This window comes from Aotus nancymaae, unplaced genomic scaffold, assembly GCF_030222135.1.
Source record: "Aotus nancymaae isolate 86718 unplaced genomic scaffold, 86718_ANA_hifiasm-v0.15.2.pri h1tg000033l, whole genome shotgun sequence".
Lineage (NCBI taxonomy): Eukaryota > Metazoa > Chordata > Mammalia > Primates > Aotidae > Aotus > Aotus nancymaae.
The window spans coordinates 28,654,168-28,675,261 of record NW_026988447.1 but is presented as its reverse complement, the minus strand read 5'-3'; the positions used below and the strand labels follow the sequence as shown (position 1 = coordinate 28,675,261).

At 39.7% G+C, this 21,094-nt stretch overlaps 1 long non-coding RNA gene and 1 other non-coding gene across 2 annotated transcripts in view; both read left to right on the top strand.

The window, feature by feature from the left end:
- LOC105710722 (uncharacterized) overlaps window positions 1-21,094 on the top strand; it is a 125,151-nt gene that overhangs the window by 22,468 nt on the left and 81,589 nt on the right. The window lies entirely within an intron of this gene.
- Window positions 5,644-5,705, top strand: LOC135277856 (U7 small nuclear RNA). The gene has a single exon (XR_010345432.1). It is a non-coding gene; the product is annotated as a U7 small nuclear RNA (small nuclear RNA).

Below are 21,094 nucleotides of genomic sequence, written 5' to 3'. Positions count from 1 at the left end.
TGAGACTTATTTACTATCAGAAGAACAGCACAGGAAAGACCTGCCCCCATGATTCAATTACCTCCCACATGGTTCATCCTGCAACACATGGGAATTCAAGATAAGATTTGGATGCTAACACAGTCAAACCATATCATTTTGTCCCTGTACCGCCCCCGCAAATATCATGTACTCACATTTCAAAACCAATCATGCCTTCTCAACAGTTCCCCCAAAGTCTTAATTCATTTCAACATTAACTTAAAAGTCCACAGTCCAAAGTCTCATCCAAGACAATGAAAGTCCTTTCCACCTACAAGCCTGTAAAATCAAAAGCAAGTTAGTTACTTCCTAGGTACAATGGGGGCACAGGCATTGGGTAAATACAACCACTCCAAATAGGAGACATTGGCAAAAACAAGGGGCTACAGACCCCATGAAAGTCCAAAATCCAGTGGGGCAGTCACATCTTAAAGCTCCAAAATGATCTTTGACTCCATGTCTTACATGCAGGTCACGCTGATGCAAGAGGTGGGCTCCCATGGCCTTGGGCAGCGCTGCCTCTGTGGCTTTGCAGGGTATAGCCCCCCTTCTGTCTTCTTTCACAGGCTGGCATTGAAAGTCTGTGCCTTTTCCAGGCACACGGTGCAAGCTAGTGGTGGACCTACCATTCTGGGGTCTGGAGGATGGTAGCACTTTTCTCACAGCTCCACTAGGCAGTGCCCCAGTAGGGACTCTGTACTGGGGGCTCTGAACCCACATTTCCCTTCTGTGCTGCTCTAGCAGAGCTTCTCCATGAGGCCCTGCCCCTGCAAAAAACTTCTGCCTGGGCATCCCGGCATTTTCATACATCCTCTGAAATCAAGGCTGAGGTTCTCAAACCTTTATTCTTGACTTCTGTGAACCCACAGGCTCAATGCCACATAGACGCTGCCAAGGCTTGGGGCTTCCACCTTCTGAAGCAACAGCTTGAGCTGTACCTTGGCGCCTTTTAGTCATGGGTTGAACAACCGGGATGCAGGGCACCAAGGGCTGTACACAGCAAGGGGGTCCTGGGCCCAGCCCAAGAAACCATTTTTTCCTCCTAGGCCTTCTGGCATGTGATGGGAGGGGATTCCTCAAAGGTCTCTGACATGCCTTGTAGACATTTTCCACATTGTCTTGGTGATTAACCTTTGGCTCCTCATTACTTTTGAAAATTTCTGTAGCTGACTTGAATTTCTCCTCAGAAAATGGGTTTTTCTTTTCTATCATATAATCAGGCTGCAAATTTTCCAAACTTTTATGCTCTATTTCCATTTTAAAGTTGAATGCTTTTAACAGCACCCAAGTCACATCTTGAATGCTTTGCTGCTTAGAAATTTCTTCTTCCAGATACCCTCAAACATCTCCCTTAAATTCAAAGTTCCACAAATCTGTAGGGCATGGGTAAAATGCCACCAGCCTCTTTGCGAAAACATAGCAAGAATCAGCTTTGCTCCAGTTTCCAACAAGTTCCTCATCTCCATCGGAGACCACCTCAGCCTAGATTTCATTGTCCATATCATCATCAGCATTTTGATAAAAGCCATTCAACAAGTCTCTAGGCAGTTCCAAACTTACCCACATTGTCCTGTTTTCTTCTGAACCCTCCAAACTGTTCCAACCTCTGCTGTTACCCAGTCCCAAAGTTGCTTCCACATTTTCAGGTATCTTTTCAGCAGTGTCCCACTCTACTGGTACCAATTTACTGTATTAGTTAGTTTTCATGCTGCTGATAAAGACATACCTGAGATTGGGAAGAAAAAGAGGTCTTAATGGACATTCAGTTCCACGTGGCTAGGGAGGCCTCTCAATCATGACGGAGGGTGAAAGGCATGTCTCACATGTCAGCAAACAAGAGGAGAGAGCTTGTGTAGGGAGGCTTCACTTTTTAAAACCAACAGATCTTATTCACCATCACAAGAACAGCATGGGAAAGACCTGCCCTCATTATTTATTACCTCCCACTGGGTCCCTCCCACAACAGGTGGGGACACAGCCAAACCATATCACCTTCCACTGATACATGTAATCTCAATGAAATAATGCAAATTTTCTTTATGCTTTGTTTCTCTATTCTACCAACTGAAGCTGAGTGGATAATTTGGGATATAATTTTCCTTGGTAGTCACAGTAATCACACTCAACCAGATGACACAAATACATGAGGAAGCAGTTGTGTAAAGTGAAGAGGATTCTTGGATCTCACACAGCTTTCCTGTGCTCTGTGTTTTGAAATTTCTGAGTCAGCAAGCCCTGAAGACATTGCCCATAGGACACTATTTCTTCCCAGGGTCTGCCCACATTTCTCATGGCTGCAAGAACTACATTCCACAAGATTATTTTTATGTCCAACCCCCATATATCTAGAAACTTGTTTAGATGAAAATAATGACAACAATGACCCAGATGATTATCCTTTGAATTTACAGGACACTCTTCTGGGAACTCCAAATTCTTCTAAGGCTAGAAGGCTCCCTGTCATTTCTCCTCCCAAAATACCATAATTCGATAAGTAACGATTATAACGATAAATGAAGACTTATTTCAAGAATTTAAATACTTTTTAAAGAGTTAACCATTAATAGAGTTCTGGCGTGTTCCACCAGTACCTGACTCCAGGGATGATGAAATAGGAAGCTGGCAATGAGTTATGGTGCCTATCCTGGTTGTAAAGTAGTTTACTTTCTGCCTGAGTAAAGCATTAAGACATGCATCAGGTATCATTAGAGTAGTAGTTGTTCAGCAACTGTCAGCCCCCAGATAATTACAGGCCACAGTTTCTTCTAAGATGTGCTCCCCACTTTCCACATGGTGGTAACTGCCTTACACCACCTGTTCCATCAGCATTGCCTGCCGAGAATGTGAGGGACAGGTCTGCTGCTCACCCGAGGTTAATGATTACCCTGTGGGTTTTCTCTACAGTTTACACATTCTAATGGTTTCCTGCAGTGTATGATCACCTGGCAACTTTTACAGGGAAAGAAAGAAGTGCACTGCAGGTCAAGATTACCCATAGACTTCCTCACCGACTCTGAGAGTGTGTGGGTGTCGGTGTGGAAGTGTATGTGCTCTGTGTGTGTGTAATCAACAACATCGCTGCAGTACCTTTCGCATTGGAAAAGGAAGAACCAAAGGCAAGAAAACAACTTGACTCAAAATCATCTCTCCGAGTATATTATTGATCCATAGAAGGAATGTTCTTTGAGGCTGCAAAATGATGTTCATGAGGGCTATGTGCATACTGCGTAGGACAGATATTACTGCTCTATATATTTAAATTGATGTTTTGCAAAATAAACACACACGAGCACACAGCAAGAACATTAATCAACATTCCTTAAATACTGCCTTTACTAAGGAAAGCATGGGTCTTCATGTGGTTAAGAGACTATAATTTTGGCCTACCAAAGGTAGTCTTTATGTTGAGAAAATGTAAACCCTCTGAAGATTAATAGTTCTGCATGTATGTCTTCATTCATTTTACAAGGGCACAACCATGCTGACTCCTGCACTGTAGCAATTTAAGGAGAGCAAGCGTCAGCCTCACCTGAGAGATATGAATCATGATGCAGTCTTCCCCAGATTGCCCCCATTCATCCAGCCTCCCACAATTTCCCAGTTCACTACCGTAATACACATCTCCTCCAGACACTTCTGAGAGTTGAGGCTGGACATCTCAGTAAATATGAAAGAGCCTCTTGCCCAATAAGTTAGCTAATTTAAGTGAGTACATTAAAATTCCCTGAAATGGTATTTGGAGTCTCTTGGAACATTTTATTCCTTAGGCAAATGTGACCCAAAATAAAATTGCATTTCCCCAAAATGCATCTGTTCCAAGGTTCAGGCCCATCCACAGAAAAATACAGCTGCCTCTCTGTGGCTTACCCTGCCTGGATCCCTAATGAGGCTCTGCTAATCTCCAATTCCTATAAGCGGCTCATTTCTTACTACCTCTTGGGCTTACAGCTGTGTGGCTTTTGGGATGAGATTTTTTTAAAAAAAGCTATGTTGAAATGCAATCCATTTGATCAGAGAGTAATATCCTGACTTCATCTTTTATCAGTTCTCAGTGATACTTGGGCTGCAGGTGGAATCCTGCGGTTATCTTGTTTAACGTTAAAAATAATTTCATTTTCCTGCCAGAAGCTGGTCTTACTGATCATGTTGCTGCTTAGAAGCCTGGAGAATCATGACTTTTACCTAACTTTTAGTAGTGAGAGATGGCAGATAATCCTAATTAAGAAAGAAACACAGATGGAGAGAAAGACTGCAATGCAGAACAAGAATAACAAGTCTACTGTATAGTGATTTCCATAATCCAAAAGAGAGAGGGAAATTGTCAAGCAGCAGGAATTGCTTTTAAGAGCAGTCTCCACTCCAAGAATAAAGCAGAGATGCAACTGAACTTACTCAGATCCCCTACTTATTTCTTCAGTATGGTTGAGGATTTCAACTTAATCTAGTGCTGCAAAACCAACAGTTCAGTAGAAAACACCACTGATTCTGAAAGGAAAATCAGTTTACTATTGCAATAACTATATTTAAATTCAGAAAGTCTGAAGACATTTTCCCTGAGGCATTACTTCTTTTCTTTACTTCAAATCATTAGTTAGATCTTCTTTTTGATGATTTAAACTTGATATAGGAAATGTTAGTGCCTGTAGTCCCGTGACTTGCTGTAATTGATAGTCAGTCTGTTGACTTGGGCGTCTAATACTGTTGTCAAATGATTGAATGCTTATTAATTACAGCCCTGTGCAATGGCAATGGCCATTATCCAGGGTAGCATAACATGAATGCTAAATCTGAATACAGCACAGAGAAAATACAAGATTCTCAATAAATCAAAACCTATTTGTGTGTATGGCTCTCATAACAGACAATAGATCTATGTACAAGCAATAGAAAACAAGAAGTAAATCTTTCTCTAGAATTAGATAGAGAAGTCATGGCTTTAGGGTGAGCTAAACCTAACTCCATGTAAACGCATGAAGAGGCTATATTGCCTTCTGGAAAACCCATATATTCACAATTCGGTGATTTATAACAGATACAACCAACTCAATAATTCACAAGTGGAGAAAATTGTGGACATTGATCAAAGAAACATTAAACACCAAGTATTTCTCATTTAACACTAAAAATTACAGAAATGGTCTTTAAAATTCAGAATCTAAAGGACTGTTAATGAGTTTCAAGGACTTACCCAGATCAATGTCAAAGGTCCTGTAACCAAATGTAGAGTGAAATTTGGGTTCTGTTTTGGCTAGAAAGGGATAGGGAAATAATTTCAGTTGAGTGACTATTGCATATCACACATTGTATACATAGCTCATCTACTCCTCATGGCAGTGCAGATAATATTGTCTCCATTTTAAAGAAAAATAAATTGGGACTAAGATAATAGTAATAACATTTACAAGAATTGTTTTTATTGCTATTAGAATTAACCTTTGGAGGAACAATATGTCAGTTACTATACTAAGTCCTTTAACCATATTATCTTACAGGAACCTTTCCAGAAACAGTTGATATTTTCATCCTCAATTTATAGATGAAGAAATTGAGGCTTGCAGAGTTGGAATAATTTGCCCAAGGTTACACAGCAAAAATGATAAGGCCAAGATTGATACCACAGTCAAGAGTTACTGCTCTTTTAGAATTTATCTAGCAGGATTTCTAGTTTTTACCAGAAAACCTCCCACAAACATTAAACCAAACAACAACAACAAAAACCCAGTCACTTCTACTAGGCCACAACCACCAACTGGGACCGATATGATATGCTTTACTTGCTATAAATCTGAGAATTTTTCAAGTTCTGGTTATATGAAATGTAATGGTCCTCTGTAAGTTACCAGTAACAAGTGAAATAATTGAAAGTGTATGGTATTCACTAAGAAAATAAAGGCAATATTTAAAGTATAAAACCTAGACCAGGCCCAGTGGCTCACATCTATAATTGCAACCCTTTGGGAGTTGAGTGCTTGAGGCCAGGAGTTAGAGACCAGCCTGGCTGGCCAACACAGTGAGATTCTGTCACTACCAAAAACCAAAAACTTAGTTGGTCATGGTGGGAGGCTGAGGTAGGGGAGGGGAGATGGTTTGAGCCCAAGAGTTTGAATTTGCAGTGAGCTATGATTGTGCCACTGCACTTCAACCTGGGCAACAGGGTGAGATGAGAAGGAAGGAAGGAAGGAAAGGGAAGGGAGAGAGAGAGAGAAAGAAAGAAAGGAAGGAAGAGAGAGAAAGAAAGAGAGAGAAAGAAAGAAGAAAGAAAGAAAAAAGAAAGAAAGAAACAAGAAGAAGAGAGGAAGGAAGAAGGGAGGGAGGGAAGGAGGGAAAGAAGGGAGGGAGGAAAGAAAGGAGGGAGGAAGGAAGGAAGGAGAGAGAGAGACAGAGAGAGGGAGAAAGAGAGCAGGAGTATTACAGTTGTTAGTCCCTGCATTAGTACAGCAAATAAACAACTTTCCTGAACTTCTTACCATAAAATTTCATGGTGAAAAACATTCCTTTGAGTGGCAATAAATATATTCTTAGCTCATTTGTCCTCATCAGTTAACTTCTATTTTATAAAAGCACAATTAACTATTGACTTCATTATTAAAGATTGTTCTCAATTTCAAGAGTGGGGACCCTTGAAGATTTTGCCAACTGTTATACTTCTTTCTTGATTATTGTTGTCTCAGCAAAATTATAAAATGCTGGCCAAGTGTGGTGGCTCATGCCTATAATTCCAGCACTTTGAGAGGCTGAGATGGGTGGATCACCTGAGGTCAGGAGTAGAGACCAGCCTGGCCAACATGGTGAAACCACGGCTCTACTAAAAACACAAAAGTTAGCCAGGCTTGGTGATGGGTGCCTGTAATCCCAGCTACTCAGGAGGCTGAGGCAGGAGAATCACTTGAACCCAGGAGGTGGAGGTTGCAGTGAGCTGAAATGGTGCCACTGCACTCCAGCCTAGGCCGTGCCGTTGTACTCCAGTCTAGGCGACAGGAGGAAAACTTCATCTCAAAAAAAAAGGAAAGAAAATTTTGAAATATCTTAAGATCTATACATTAATAAACAAAAAGTTCCATATAACAGAGTGTCTCTCTCCTTCCCATGCTCCCTTTCAGTCAAGTTGGCCATGTGACTGACAGCAAGCCCTGGAATGCAGCCAGAAGTGATAGAAACCTCTTTCACATCATGCTCCTAAAATGTTCTAAAAAATGTTCCAAACCCACTCTCTTTAGTCTGTGCATCTGGAAATGAAAGTTTTAGGAAGGGTAAAGTCACTTAATGGAAGGGGCCCAGATCTAGCCCCTTGGAGTCAAGCTGTCCGGCTAGAAATTCTGCATTAGTATTTGTGGGTTAGTATTCACCTTTGTTGGGCTAAGCCATAGAAAATTGTTTGAATTGCAGTCAGCCTGATTTTATAGTGACCTTGGATCCAGAATATTATTTAGATATTACTAATATCTACATCATAAAGGCTCTGTGAGGACAGAATAAGATAATGAACTCAAATGTAAAGTAATTCCTTCTTTATATGAGTTTGAGTCTGCAGTAATGAACTATAAGTTATGTGTTTTATGATATATCCCTCTATAAATAAATACTCATGCAATTATATATACACACACACAAACATATATATATAGATATATGCTTATAAACACACACCTTACTCAATGCATACATTCCACCACTGTGAATGTATAGAAAGTGAGCAGTCTTTAGGATGGCCATTTGGTGGTTACCAGACATAGAAAAAGAAGGCAATAAAATATGAATTTTAGGACAGTCTTTTGGTGATTATGCCAGATTCCTACCAGCATCTTTCCTCGTCTGATCAATGGAACGGAAGATTCAATCATGTAGACTCATAGAATGGCAAGCCCACAGAGTGAATGATCTCAATATAGCTCTTTATACCGAAAGCCCAGAGCTATGGAATTCAGGTTTCTATCCCAATGTGATAGCCTCTGCACATTATTATAAAGCAAAGTGAGCTTTTCCTAAGAGAGAAAACTATTGTGACTGACCTCTGAGACTTTTAGAAGCCCCTCTACATGCAAGTGAATTAGATAGCCAAAGAACTCTTCCTAACAGTGGTTATTTCTTCATCAGGTAGTAAAAAATGAGAATCACAATTTTAGAAAAAATCCCAATACTTTCTCACTAGAAGTTAGAGGAATCAGAATGACTAGCATGTGTGAAATCAGTTATACCTATAGATTTTCAGAAGTAAAAATGTGTCTTTTGGATTTGCTTTTTTGTGAGGGGGGGTTAAATAAACATGTATCCCAGAACTTAAAGTAAAATAAAATAAAAAATAAAAAAAGAAAGATGGACAAAGTACACTAGGCAGTTAATTAGCACAAATAAAATACACATTGCCAATAAAGAGAAGAAATATTTAACCAAAAAAATGTCTAAAATGTAGCTTATCCTGAGACAATCTGGGGAGCTTGGATACTGGGTATATAAAAGTACCAGGGCAATTTAGGTAATCCTGTCACAGGAACCCTACATTTTTTCACTTTTCTCCACCTCTGTCAAAAAAGAAAAGAAAAAACTATTTTTGCTCAGTACAACATTCACCTAATGCCACTAATGACACCATTTACATGTGCAATAGATACTAGTTATTGTGTTGAATGTGGAAATGTATACTATGAGTTATATAGTTCCTGTCCAAAAGTCAGGAGGCCCAAGACCCAGGAAGAGTTGATGTTTTTTGTAACATATGACATTAGATCACAAAAAATACAAAAATAGTTTTATTATATAATTTTCTTGAGTACTAAAATTTTATAAAATTATTCTATTTTTAACATATGTTATCTTAGGCCAGGCGTGGTGGCTCACACCTGTAATCCCAGTACTTTGGGAGGCTGAGGCAGGTAGATCACGAGGTCAGGAGTTCAAGACCAGCCTGGCCAATATGGTGACACCTCATCTCTACTAAAAAATACAAAAATTAGCCAGGCATGGTGGCACACGCCTGTAATCCCAGCTATTAAGGAGGCTGAGGCAGGAGAATAGTTTGAACCCAGGAGGCAGAGGTTGCAGTAAGCTGAGATCGTGCCACTGCACTCCAGCCTGGGTGACAGAGGAGACTCTATCTCAAAATAAAAAAAGGAAATGTTATCTTAATATACATACTAATACTTTGAAAAATTACTTGAATGTATCAGATGTATTTCCATGTATATAGTTTTCTAGGAATACCATAACAAAATATCAAAAACTGGGTGGTTTACACAGCAGAAATGTATTTTCCCACAGATCTGGAGGCTGGAGGGCTGCGGCCAGGCAGCAGCAGAGTGGCTTCTTCTGTGGCCTCTCTCCTTGGTCACCCCTTGCAGTGTTTTCACATGGCTTTTTCCTGTGCACGTGTATCCCTGGCATCTCACTGTGCATCCAGATGTCCTTTTTTTGTAAGTATACCAGTTAGATTGGATTTAGGGTCCAACCTAATAGCCCCATTTTAAGTTAATCATCTTTGTAAAGACTCTCTCTACAAATATAGTCAGTCTGAGTTACTGGAAGTTAGCGTTTTAACATATGAATTTTGAGAGTACAAAACTCAACTCCTAACATTATGTCATGAATTAAATAATATAGGAGAAATAACAGAATAATCATGGACCTTGGAGAAATTGTATTACAAGATTCAAGGTTGATCCAGAAGTAGATGCATCCAGTGGTGGTTTTTAATCCAATAGGCGTCTTTGTCATTGGTTAAGTCATTTAAGAATATATTGAGTGTCTTCTTCAGGCCAGAATACTGTGGCAGGTGCTGTACATATCTGCAACAGTCCCTGTATTTAAGAAGCTCAGAACCCAGTGAACACCCAGGAAAAGACATGAACAATAAAAATGTAATGTAATAATAAATAAGCACAACCATCGAAGAATAGACAGGGCATTAGAAGAGCAAAAAGAACTATCTCATTCTTCCTGGAAATAAGGAAATTTCCACAGTATAAAGGACACGTCAGTGAAATAAGAAGTTCAACAACAAGAAGAAAAACGAAAAAGAGCATTTCAGAGGGAGGAAGCAATCAGGGTGAAGTTTAAAAAGTGGCAAATTCTTCTGTATGCATAGATCAGGATATAAGCTAGAGAATAATGATGATTTGGTCAGAAGAAGAAAGGGCCTGGTGACCTCTCTAATGCACTTGGATCCATCTAGTGTAATGCTGCCAAACAGAACATTCTGCAACCATGGAAATCTATGTCTGAGGTAGATTAGATAAGGTGGTCATAGCCTCCCTTAAAGGGGAGCAAACCACCCACCAGTGCACAAACCACATCCTGGGCTCATGGTTAGAAAATCCTGCTGCAAGCAGGCAAAAGAGAAGGGGAGAAAATCCCCAAATTTGTGCAAGTACAGAAGCCCACGATCCCTGTCCTTGGGCTGACCTATGCTCATTTTAACGTTAAAAACACACTCCTGGCCGGGCGCGGTGGCTCAAGCCTGTAATCCCAGCACTTTGGGAGGCCGAGGCGGGTGGATCATGAGGTCGAGAGATCGAGACCATCCTGGTCAACATTGTGAAACCCCGTCTCTACTAATACAAAAAAATTAGCTGGGCACGGTGGTGCGTGCCTGTAATCCCAGCTACTCAGGAGGCTGAGGCAGGAGAATTGCCTGAACCCAGGAGGCGGAGGTTGCGGTGAGCCGAGATCGCGCCATTGCACTCCAGCCTGGGTAACAAGAGCGAGACTCCGTCTCAAAAAAAAAAAAAAAACAAAACACACTCCTGTGTGGAGAATTAAATGTTAAGGAGACATGTGATATATGTACTAGCATGGCAGCAGTCATGCACATGTGTCCAGAAGACCCATGTGTAACAACAATGCCCATTCCCACCCATTCATAAAAATCGCGTGAGACTCCCATAAAGGGAGTTTTCCCAGCATCAGTCGGTGCTGTCTCACTTTTGAGCAGCCTGCTCTGATCAGCTGTCGGAGTGTACTTTTACAATACACTCCTTTGTAAACTGCTTTGTACTATTACAGTACACTCCTTTGTCTACTTTTATTTGGACCCACTCAAATTCTTCCGTGTGGTGAAGTCAAGAACCTGAACCGGCCCACCGACAACATGGCTGTGCTGTGCCATATGGTAGCCGCTACCCACATGAGGCTATTGAGTACTCGAAATGTGTCTTGTGCCACAGAGTGACTCTGTTTCTAAATTTTATTTAAACTGTTTTAAATTTAAATTTATATAGTCAACATGGCTCATGACAACTGTATTTGACAGTGTAGATTTAGAAAGAAGGGTTTATTTAAATCTTTTTTCTTCCTCTACATTGTCCACATGCACAATACACTCAAATCAGATACATTTTTCATTACATTACATGTGAGATGTGTAGCAGGATGTTTACGTGGAAATTTGTCTGTGAATAGATGGCAACAAGTATTAGAAACCAAAATGAGTTGCGAAATAAATCACCAAGTGTATTAGTCAGGGTTCTCCAGAAAAACAGAACCAACAGGATGTGTGTGTGGACAGAGACGGAGCCAGCAAGCTGGAGATGCAGGAGAGCTGAAGGTGGAGCCCCTGTCCAGGAGCAGCAAGCTGGAGATGCAGGAGAGCTGAAGGTGGAGCCCCTGTCCAGGAGTCAGCAGACTCAAGATCCAAGAGGAGCTAATGTTTCAGTTTGAGTCTAAAGGGAAGAAAAGGCTGATGTCCCAGTTTCCAACGAAGCAAGGCAGGAGGAATTCTGTCTTACACAGGGGAGGGTCGGTGTTTTTGTTCTATTCAGACCTTCCACTGAGTGGATGAACTCATCTATGTTAGGGAGGGCAATCCACTTTACTCCGTCTATTATTTTCAGTACTAATCTCATCCCAAAACACCCACACAGAAACACCTAGAATGTTTGACCAAATATCTGGGCATCTGTAGCCCAGACAAGTTAACTCATAAAATTAACCGTCATACCAAGTAAAAACTAAAAAGAGAACTTATTAGAGACTCAAACTTCTCACGTATGTGAAGAATATAACAGTTTATGTAGCAGTTGTGGAGAGAATTTGTGGGGACTTTAGAGAGAGCTACTCATGGGTGAGTCTGCTGTGATAAACAACAGTTCCAAGGGAAAGGATTTGTTCACGTCTCACCTGAACCATAATGAGAGCGCTTCAACCAAGAGCTTGGTAGGTGTCCTTGCTATTGGAGTGATGCAGTGGATTGAAATTTGATTCCCACAGGGAAAATTCAAAACGCTGTTCCAGGCAGGAGGAGGAAGGAAGGAGGGGCAGCATATTTCAGTTGGCTGACTCCCAACTTTAGTGGATGCAAAGCATGCAAGAGTGTTTGCCATAACTAGATTTGGGATACGTGTGAACTCCTTTATTACAGGGACACCCACAGGGGCAAAGAGGCCTCAGCACAGTGATGCTTAAAATAGTATAGCATTGGGCCGGGCGCGGTGGCTCATGCCTGTAATCCCAGCACTTTGGGAGGCCGAGGCGGGTGGATCACAAGGTCAAGAGATCGAGACCATCCTGGTCAACATAGTGAAACCCCGTCTCTACTAAAAATACAAAAAATTAGCTGGGCATGGTGACGCGCACCTGTAATCCCAGCTACTCAGGAGGCTGAGGCAGGAGAATTGCCTGAACCCAGGAGGTGGAGGTTGCGGTGAGCCGAGATCGCGCCATTGCACTCCAGCCTGGGTAACAAGAGCAAAACTCTGTCTCAAAAAAAAAGAAAATTGTATAGCATTCCCAAAGTCAGATAAAAGCATATCACCTGCATCAAGGGAAATGTAGATGAACGCTCCCCAGTGTTGAGAGTTCTAAAGAGAACCACAACCACAAGCACCCAAGAAGAAGGCTTTTAATTTCAGCCACGTCCTGAGAGTTTGAAATCAACTTTTGAATGTACCAGTCAAGTAGGATATTTCTAGCCCACATATCACTTCCTCCACTACACTTAAAAGAATTGGAAACCACACTTTTCAAGTTGAGAGAGGAGCTGGTCCAAAATGAAAAGGCTGACCACATCCATTTCCCCAACTGCAAGCTTTCCACCAGTCGGCCTTAGTTAGGAAAAGGAGAATAGCTGTAATCTGAGTGCAGTTGGACATTTTACCTGTAACATGAAACTAGGCAAATCTAAGAGATGTCTAAGAGGCATAACTGCAGTCTTTTGATGAACATATTTTATGTAGGTGGTGAGGAAGACAGGGTTTTGAATATCATGCTTGGGTTTCTGCTTATGTAATTATCCCCAGCTATATTTGATGATCCTATGACTTTGTATCACCTAAGATTAATTACAAAGGTCAACGGTCTGGTGGAGTTTTCATGAAAAGCAGACAAAAAAACGAGCCCCATAAAACAAAGCATTAAGGGACCATGGAGTGAAAAAAATCGCTCTGTATCTTACAGTTGTGCTTATTTGTGTACCAGATACTTATACAATGGTATTCAAATGGTTGATCAATGAGGGGGAAGGGGTATGATCCCTAAAGCAGCATCTTAGAAACTTGGGCTAGGTGAGTGAAAATTTACATTTGAGTAGCTCAAAATGCCTTTTTAAAAATATTGTGATTCTCTCAAGATGAGAATCTCTCCTATGAAGGATGGGGAGCCATTAAGTGATTATTAAAGGAGAATGATATAAACAGCCTTGTGTTTTAGAAAGCCCACCCTGATATTTTTGTGGGAAATAGAGATGGACTAACTTCAGACTTTAAACACAAGCACCTGCTAGGAGACAAATGCAGTTGTTCTGGTGAAAGTTGATGAGAGCCTGAGCTAAGAAGATAAAGTAAGAAATGCAACAAAGGGAAGAATTTCAGGAGATATTTAAGAGGCAAAATTAACAGATCTTGATGACACAATCAGATGTAGATGATGGGAAACAGAGGCTTTGAGGATATTGTCGATATTGTCCAGGTTTCTGACCTGGGTGATTCTCTCTAGCTATATTATAGTAGAAACACCAGAGGCATGAGCTGCGGCTTGGATCAAGGTGGTCTTTACACTTATCAAGTTAGAGCCAGTGCTGACTTGACTAGGTGGGCACTCTGCTATATCACATCACTGTATCATGCTACCTTCCTGTGATAGGCAGAAAAAGGGTCCCCCAAAGATGTCTATGCTCTAAGGAAACTGAATATGTTAGGGTACCTATCAAAGGGAATTACGGTTGCATGTGAGATAAGGTTGCAGACCAGCTAACCTTAAAATAGGGGTGGTATCCTGGATTTATCCAGGTGAGCCCAATGTAATAAAAAAGTCCTTAAATTTGAAAAAGGGAGGCAGAAGAGTCAGTGTCACGGTGATACAATGTGAGACTTGAACAGCCTTTGCTGACTTTGAAAATGGAAGGGAACCAGAAATGGAAGAACACAGGCAGCCTTCAAAGCTGGAAAAAAAAAAAATTACATCTTTCCCTAGAACCTCCAGAAAGGAATGAAGTTCAGCCAATACCTTGATTTTGTCCCAGTGAGACCCATTTCAGACTTCTGACCTCCAGAACTGTAAGATGATAAATCTGTGTTGAGTCCACTGAGTTTCTGGGAATTTGTTACCACAGCCCTGGGAGACAAATATGCTTATCATTGATTCTTTCTCAGCAAATTCATGCTCTCAGATTCATCTACATTTCTCATTTGTTTACCTCTAACTAATGCTTTATTTATAGTTTTCTTGACTGGTTATTTGCAACTTATTTAAACAGTATTATAAGCTAGTCATCGTGTGCCTACTGCTTTGTAACTGTCACTGGAGTAAGTTAAACTACCAGGTGTATTCCCTATGAACAGTTAGCCCTATCAAATTATCTCACTGTAAACATGAACAATAAGAACACCTTGTGTTGCAGTCTCTTTTTTTTCTGCTTATCTGATCACCATACAACATTTCCCAAGTAATAAATAATTTAGTTATAAAACTTAGGCAGCTTTCTGTCACAAGATATAATATTTATTTTGCTGTTGAATTAATTAATGTTTGGGAATGCCATGTAAATGTTAGCTCTTATCCTCTTCTTATTTATAGTAAGTGCATAACCTGAAACTTAATTCCATGCAATAGAAAATGCTGTGGACTATAAGTGGTAATGATGGATTAACATTATTTGTCCTTATGACTTTATCTGTAACCTGCATATAAAATTCAGAACTTGAAATGATGAAGATAATATCTCTCCATCCTAGCTTGGCTCAACACTCATGAAACACAGATGTGAATGATTTTGACTGGCAGATTTAAAAATGAATATGCAGCCACCACAACTTTCATATAACTTTTAAAATTCTGGAAAAAGAGGGAAAAGGAATGCAAGACTCTGCCCAATTTGTGTGTTTGGGGAAATGAGAATATTATATGTATTTATCTACAGTCCCAAATTTATTTCCAAATACAGGTAAAACAAAGACTATTTTGATTCTGTTTTAAGGTCGCAAATAGTCTATCATGGAATTTAGATTAGTCTCCCTGCTAGAAGATGGATCACAATTGGAAGAGTGCTTTATATTCCCTGTGCCACTGCCAAACGATCCTAGAGGTTAACAGAAAACAGCAATGGGGCTTCCAAAGACAAGGACTGAATTATGTACTGGGTAAGACTAGAAATGATGAGAACATTGTATTCTTCAAACAAAGTAACAGCTAGCCAGACAGGCAAAAGAACAAAGAATCTGGCCTCCACGTAATCCTTAATTACAACCCTGCAACCTAAAAGGACAAGAATATAAAATGGGGTGAGAAGAAATGCATGCATTATATAAGTAAAGAAAACTGAAACATATCTCCAGGCACAAAACAAGCTAGCTATAATTTACTACTATAAAATTCAAGAATTCTTCACCCTAGCTTATGCCATTAATCCATAAAGATATCAAAGCCTTCAATATAAAACGATACTAGAAGCTGTAATTTAATTAAGGCTGAGGTACTACAGTTATTAATTGCATGTGAAATAGTAAATATTTGAAAATTGCTTATATTTCTTAAAATTGAGTAATATGCTATAAATCTCAAAATGCAGGATAATTGCAGTCTCTGTGGCAAGTCTGTTTGTACAGCAAAACCTGTATAGAATCTCTGGAGAACTAAGGTATAATTGCCACAGCTGTGTAATTGAAGAAGATCTGACACATGGAACTACACAAGAAGTTATTTCCAACTAGCAGAGCTTAGGATATTTTTCTTTCAGAATCAAAGTGCAGAGTTCTGGATTATAATTGTATTTGTACCACACTAAAAGAGCTCAGCTCACAAACGCTTTTCCTGTGTTAGGAGCAGGTCTTGGAATGGATAGTCCAAATGTATGAAATCTCATCTCTTTTTGACAATGTAATTTTTTATTAACTTTCAAATACTATAAGCAAAATGTACCTGAACCCATAAACTTAGTGAATTCTGGGTGGGAATGTTGATTTAAATGCGTGTTTGCAATAAGTAAACATCCTGAAACACATCATCTTCCTGTTAACATTATCTGTCCCTATCAAATATTTAAACCAAAGTATTTTGTGGCATGTTCAGAAGAATATTGTTTTATGCCTATGTATGCAGGGTTGTTCTAATCATCTTACAGACTCTGGTGCAATATGAGATACTTGGAAACTTCCATGGCCTATGCTGTACGGAAGCTTTGCAGTTTCTTCTCCACTTCCTTAATCTGAGAGTAGTTGGTTTGTCAATGAGTTTTCCTGGGCGAATTGACTTTCCACCAAGTATCATCAAGAGAATTTGATTTCTGGTTCTTGCCTCAATGAATAAGAGTTGCAATTCCAAGTAGTTAGCTGTGGACCACACCTTAGGTACACCTCTGAAGTAACCTTAGCATAAGTTCAGTTAGTAGATACAACCCAGATCCTCTCTACCCCATGAGACTCTAGCTAAAGGAAAGGCCACAGGACCGCCAAGGGCTACTGAGAAGTTTCCAGCTTTTTGTTGGTCATTTAAAAAACATCAAATCATTTGTGGGACTTGGAACAATGAGGACTGTGTTCTTCATCAAAGGACCTTGAGATTGTTTTAGAGGCAAGAGCAGGGAATTCAGCTCATTACAAAGCCTTCATTCAAGGTCAGGATGTGGCTAGAAGGGCAGCCTCTCTAAGAACATGGTTTAAATCTTGTGAGGAAGTAAGAGAAAAGGACTCACAAGCCAGCCACATGTACATCAGTGCAAGTTAGTCAGCAAGATGGCAGATGTCACAGGGAGGTAGAGTGCCCTTGGTGTCTTTTGGATCCCACTATTTTCATTTTTACCCCTTATTGTTATACAATAATATCCCTATCCTTGCATGTGGCACAATTGCTTTAATAAAGACAGTTATGATGAGTGGATAAAGAATATGTGGTATATATACACCAGGGAACACTACTCAGCTGTTCAAAGGAACAACGTAATGTCTTTTGCAGCAACTTGGATGGAGCTAGAGACCATTATTCTAAATGAAGTAACATGGGAGTGGAAAAGCAAAAATCGTATGTTCTCACTTATAAGTGAGAGCTAAGCTACGAGTACATAAAGGCATACAGAGTGACATAATGAACTTGAGAGACACAGAAGGAGGAGGGTGGGAGGAGGGCTAGGGAGAAAAAAAAACTACACATTAAGTACAATGTGCACGACTTTGGTGACAGGTGCACTGAAATCTCAGAATCCACCACTATCTAATTCATCCATGTCACAAAAACCACGGGTACCCCAAAAGCTATTGAAATACAAAATAATAAAGACACTATTATGAAGATACTAGAATTAGTTCATACAAAACTAGCATGTGAGCTTCTTTGGTAGATAATGACCTCTGTGAGGGAGGGACATATTCATTTTTACATATCCAGAATTTAGCATGATATTTGGCAGACAGTGGGTGCCAGAGAAGTGTTTACTAATTTGGATTTTTTTTAATGTCCCTTAATTGTTTAATGTCTGTCTTCCTGAGCATCGGTATTTCCTAGACCCTAGAAACTGTGAGTAATGAAGTATAAAGCACGTATTTATGGTAACATCATACACAGTGTCACAAGATTGATCATAACATAGCTTCATTTTTATGCACCTGTTATTTCACTTATTACATAGACGTGAGTGAACAAACACCCCAAGGAAAGACAGGTGTTAGGGCTTTAGACATATTTAAGAATGCAGGCTGGGCACGGTGGCTCACACCTGTAATCCCAGCACTTTGGGAGGCCAAGGCCGGTGGATCACAAGGTCAAGAGATTGAGACCATCCTGGCCAAAATGGTGAAACCCCGTCACTACTAAAAATACAAAAATTAGCTGGCCGTGGTGGCATGCACACAGTCCCAGCTACTGGGGAGGCTGAGGCAGGAGAATCGCTTGAACCCAGGAGCGGATGTTGCAGTGAGCACCACTGCACTCCAGTCCGGGCGACAGAGCGAGACTCTATCTCAAAAACAAAAAACAAAACAAAATAATACAAAAAGAATGTGAACATACCCCGTAGCCTAAGACAGTTTCCCATAGTTTGGGAGCAACATAAACACTAGAAGACTTCTTTAGTGTCCTTCAAGGGTGTGTTCACAGTAGGTACTCAATAGATGTCATTAAGTGACTGACTGGTAAAGGAATAATGGGGGCTTTGGGCACTTGGCAAAAATAAAAGCTGAATTAATGATGAAAATAAATTTCTGACCAACATGGGAAAGTACTTGTACTATTAAATCCTGGATAGCCATAATAGTGTCCAGGATCCCATTTCTTCCATTCCGCTGGCAGATTCAAAAGCAGAGCAAATGTGCAAAAGGTTCTATGATTTTCGAAGCACAGTTTTCTTCATGTTCTTTTCTTTCAGGCCCAGTAAAATAAAAGTCCCACAAAGATGTAAGATCTCACTTTGCCTGCATTAATTCCCTGTCCTTTGCCCGGTTTCTCTTCTCTCGGAAGGCAGAGGCAGCTTCTGATTTTGATCACTTCATGTCCAGGTAAGCACATGAGAGGTGGTCACTGAAGAGAAGAGGAGCTATACCAGCTCCCAGCTTCACTCAGGCCACAGACTTCAAAGGCTCAAAAGTCCACAGGAAAACAATCTTGTCTGAAGCTTGACAACCCCTATTTGCAGAACACTTACTGGCATTAACAGCAAATTTTCTTTTCTTTAAAACCTTTCTCCCTAGAAACGTCACATTCAGGGCAGCTCGCCTCTGTCATGGGAATGGCACCTCCTCTAGTTGAGGTGAAAACTAGAAAGATGAAAAAACTGGCCTGTTCTTAACCTGAACTTCCATGAAGCCTTGGGAGCATTCAGTAAGGCACTCCAAAACCTGAGTGAAGGATGAGTGGAGAGGCAAGATAGAAATGTGGTTATTCTTATATCTCGGAAAACTCAGATCTGTTGGTGCTTGATTTGTTTGCAGATTTCCTTGATGTCAGAAAACAAGGAGAGCTGGTAGGATTAACATTTTCTCTATTTTGAATACACACCCATACACATAAAGCACAATTACTCAATGACTAAAGAGAAAACTTCCAAACAACCTCTTATGCAGGAGAGTCCTGCCAAGATTTTCGGGTCTTGATGTTCAATTCCATTAGCATAGCAGGCCAATATCCATTAAAAGCAGACAGTCCCTCAGACAATAAGAACCACGGTGGGTTAGTGGTTCAGAGCAGGGCTTTCGAGGTACACTGCTGGGCTTGGAATCCTAGCTCTCCTATTCAATATTATGTGACTCTATGTACATTATTTAACCCCTTGGTGTCTCATTCTTACCTATGAAGTGGAGAGGAAATGATAATGTACCTCTCTCAAAAGTATTTAAGAAAAGTGATGAACTTGAAAAAGTATATGTCACATAGTGAGTGCTTTACAAGCATTAGTTATACCTAAATTGGCATTTGAACATTACATTAGAAACAAAGTTGGAGAAAATAGTGAGTAGGCTCTGTGGTCTCAGATAGGATGAGAAAGTATTATTTAAATGATTTTTTAAAAGAAGAAGACAAGAAAAAACTTTTGGGAACATAAAAAGGAATAAGGCCCAAGGCTGTTGAGATAACATATTATGCAAGAAGAAGAAAGGTCCTTGAACTATGGCAATAAGGTTAAATGTGTTTTTCATGAACATTTACAAATTTCTGTGATTGAATCGGCCAACTATTAAATTTTAAATTAAGAAAAGCCTTATAGAGAAGATAGACAACTATTGAGGCAACAAAAATGAAGATTAAAAGAAGTATTAATTTGATTTTTACATAATCTCTTTATAAGATTAATGTAAACGTCTGCAAAGTAGGCTAGTGTAGGTATACCAAAAGTTCTGTACAAAAAAAATAAGCTTAAAGTATTCCTAACAAATCAAGCAAGTAACCCATATAAAATATATTTTTGCTTTTATATATAAGCACATCTAAATACCTATTACAAAAGAAAGAGGAAGAAAAATGCTTTCTTTTTAAATGCACCCCAACGTAGCAATAATGTTATTAGTTCCACTTGGGATTTCTTCACATAGTCATTATATGAATGATGTATAGACATATGCATATGTAGAGAGAGACTAGTTTCCTCACCAGTATATTAATACTTGCATTAAGTATTATGACATTTTAGAGGCATTTAAAATCATTGACCACCATCCCCAATTTTCAATATTTAACATTAAGGCCCACAAAGAAGAACAAATTTCTCTATATTATATATAAGTTAATTCACAGTCTGATGAAAATAGTTTCTTTTGCTGTGCAGAAGTTCTTTAGTTCAATTAGATCCCATTTGTCTATTTTGGCTTTTGTTGCAATTACTTTTGGTGTTTTAGTCATGAAGTCTTTGCCCATGCCTATGTCCTGAATGGTATTGCCTAGGTTTTATTCTAAGGTTTTTATTGTTTTAGGTTTTACACTTAAGTCTTTAATCCATCTTGAGTTAATTTTTGTATAAAGAGTAAGGAAGGGGTCCAGTTTCAGTTTTCTGCATACAGCTAACCAGTTTTCCCAGCACCATTTATTAAATAGGAAATCCTTTACCCATTACTTGTTTTTCTCAGGTTTGTCAAAGATCAGATAGTTGTAGATCATGGTGTTATTTTGAGGCCTCTGTTCTGTTCCATTGGTCTATATATCTGTTTCAGTACCAGTACCATGCTATTTT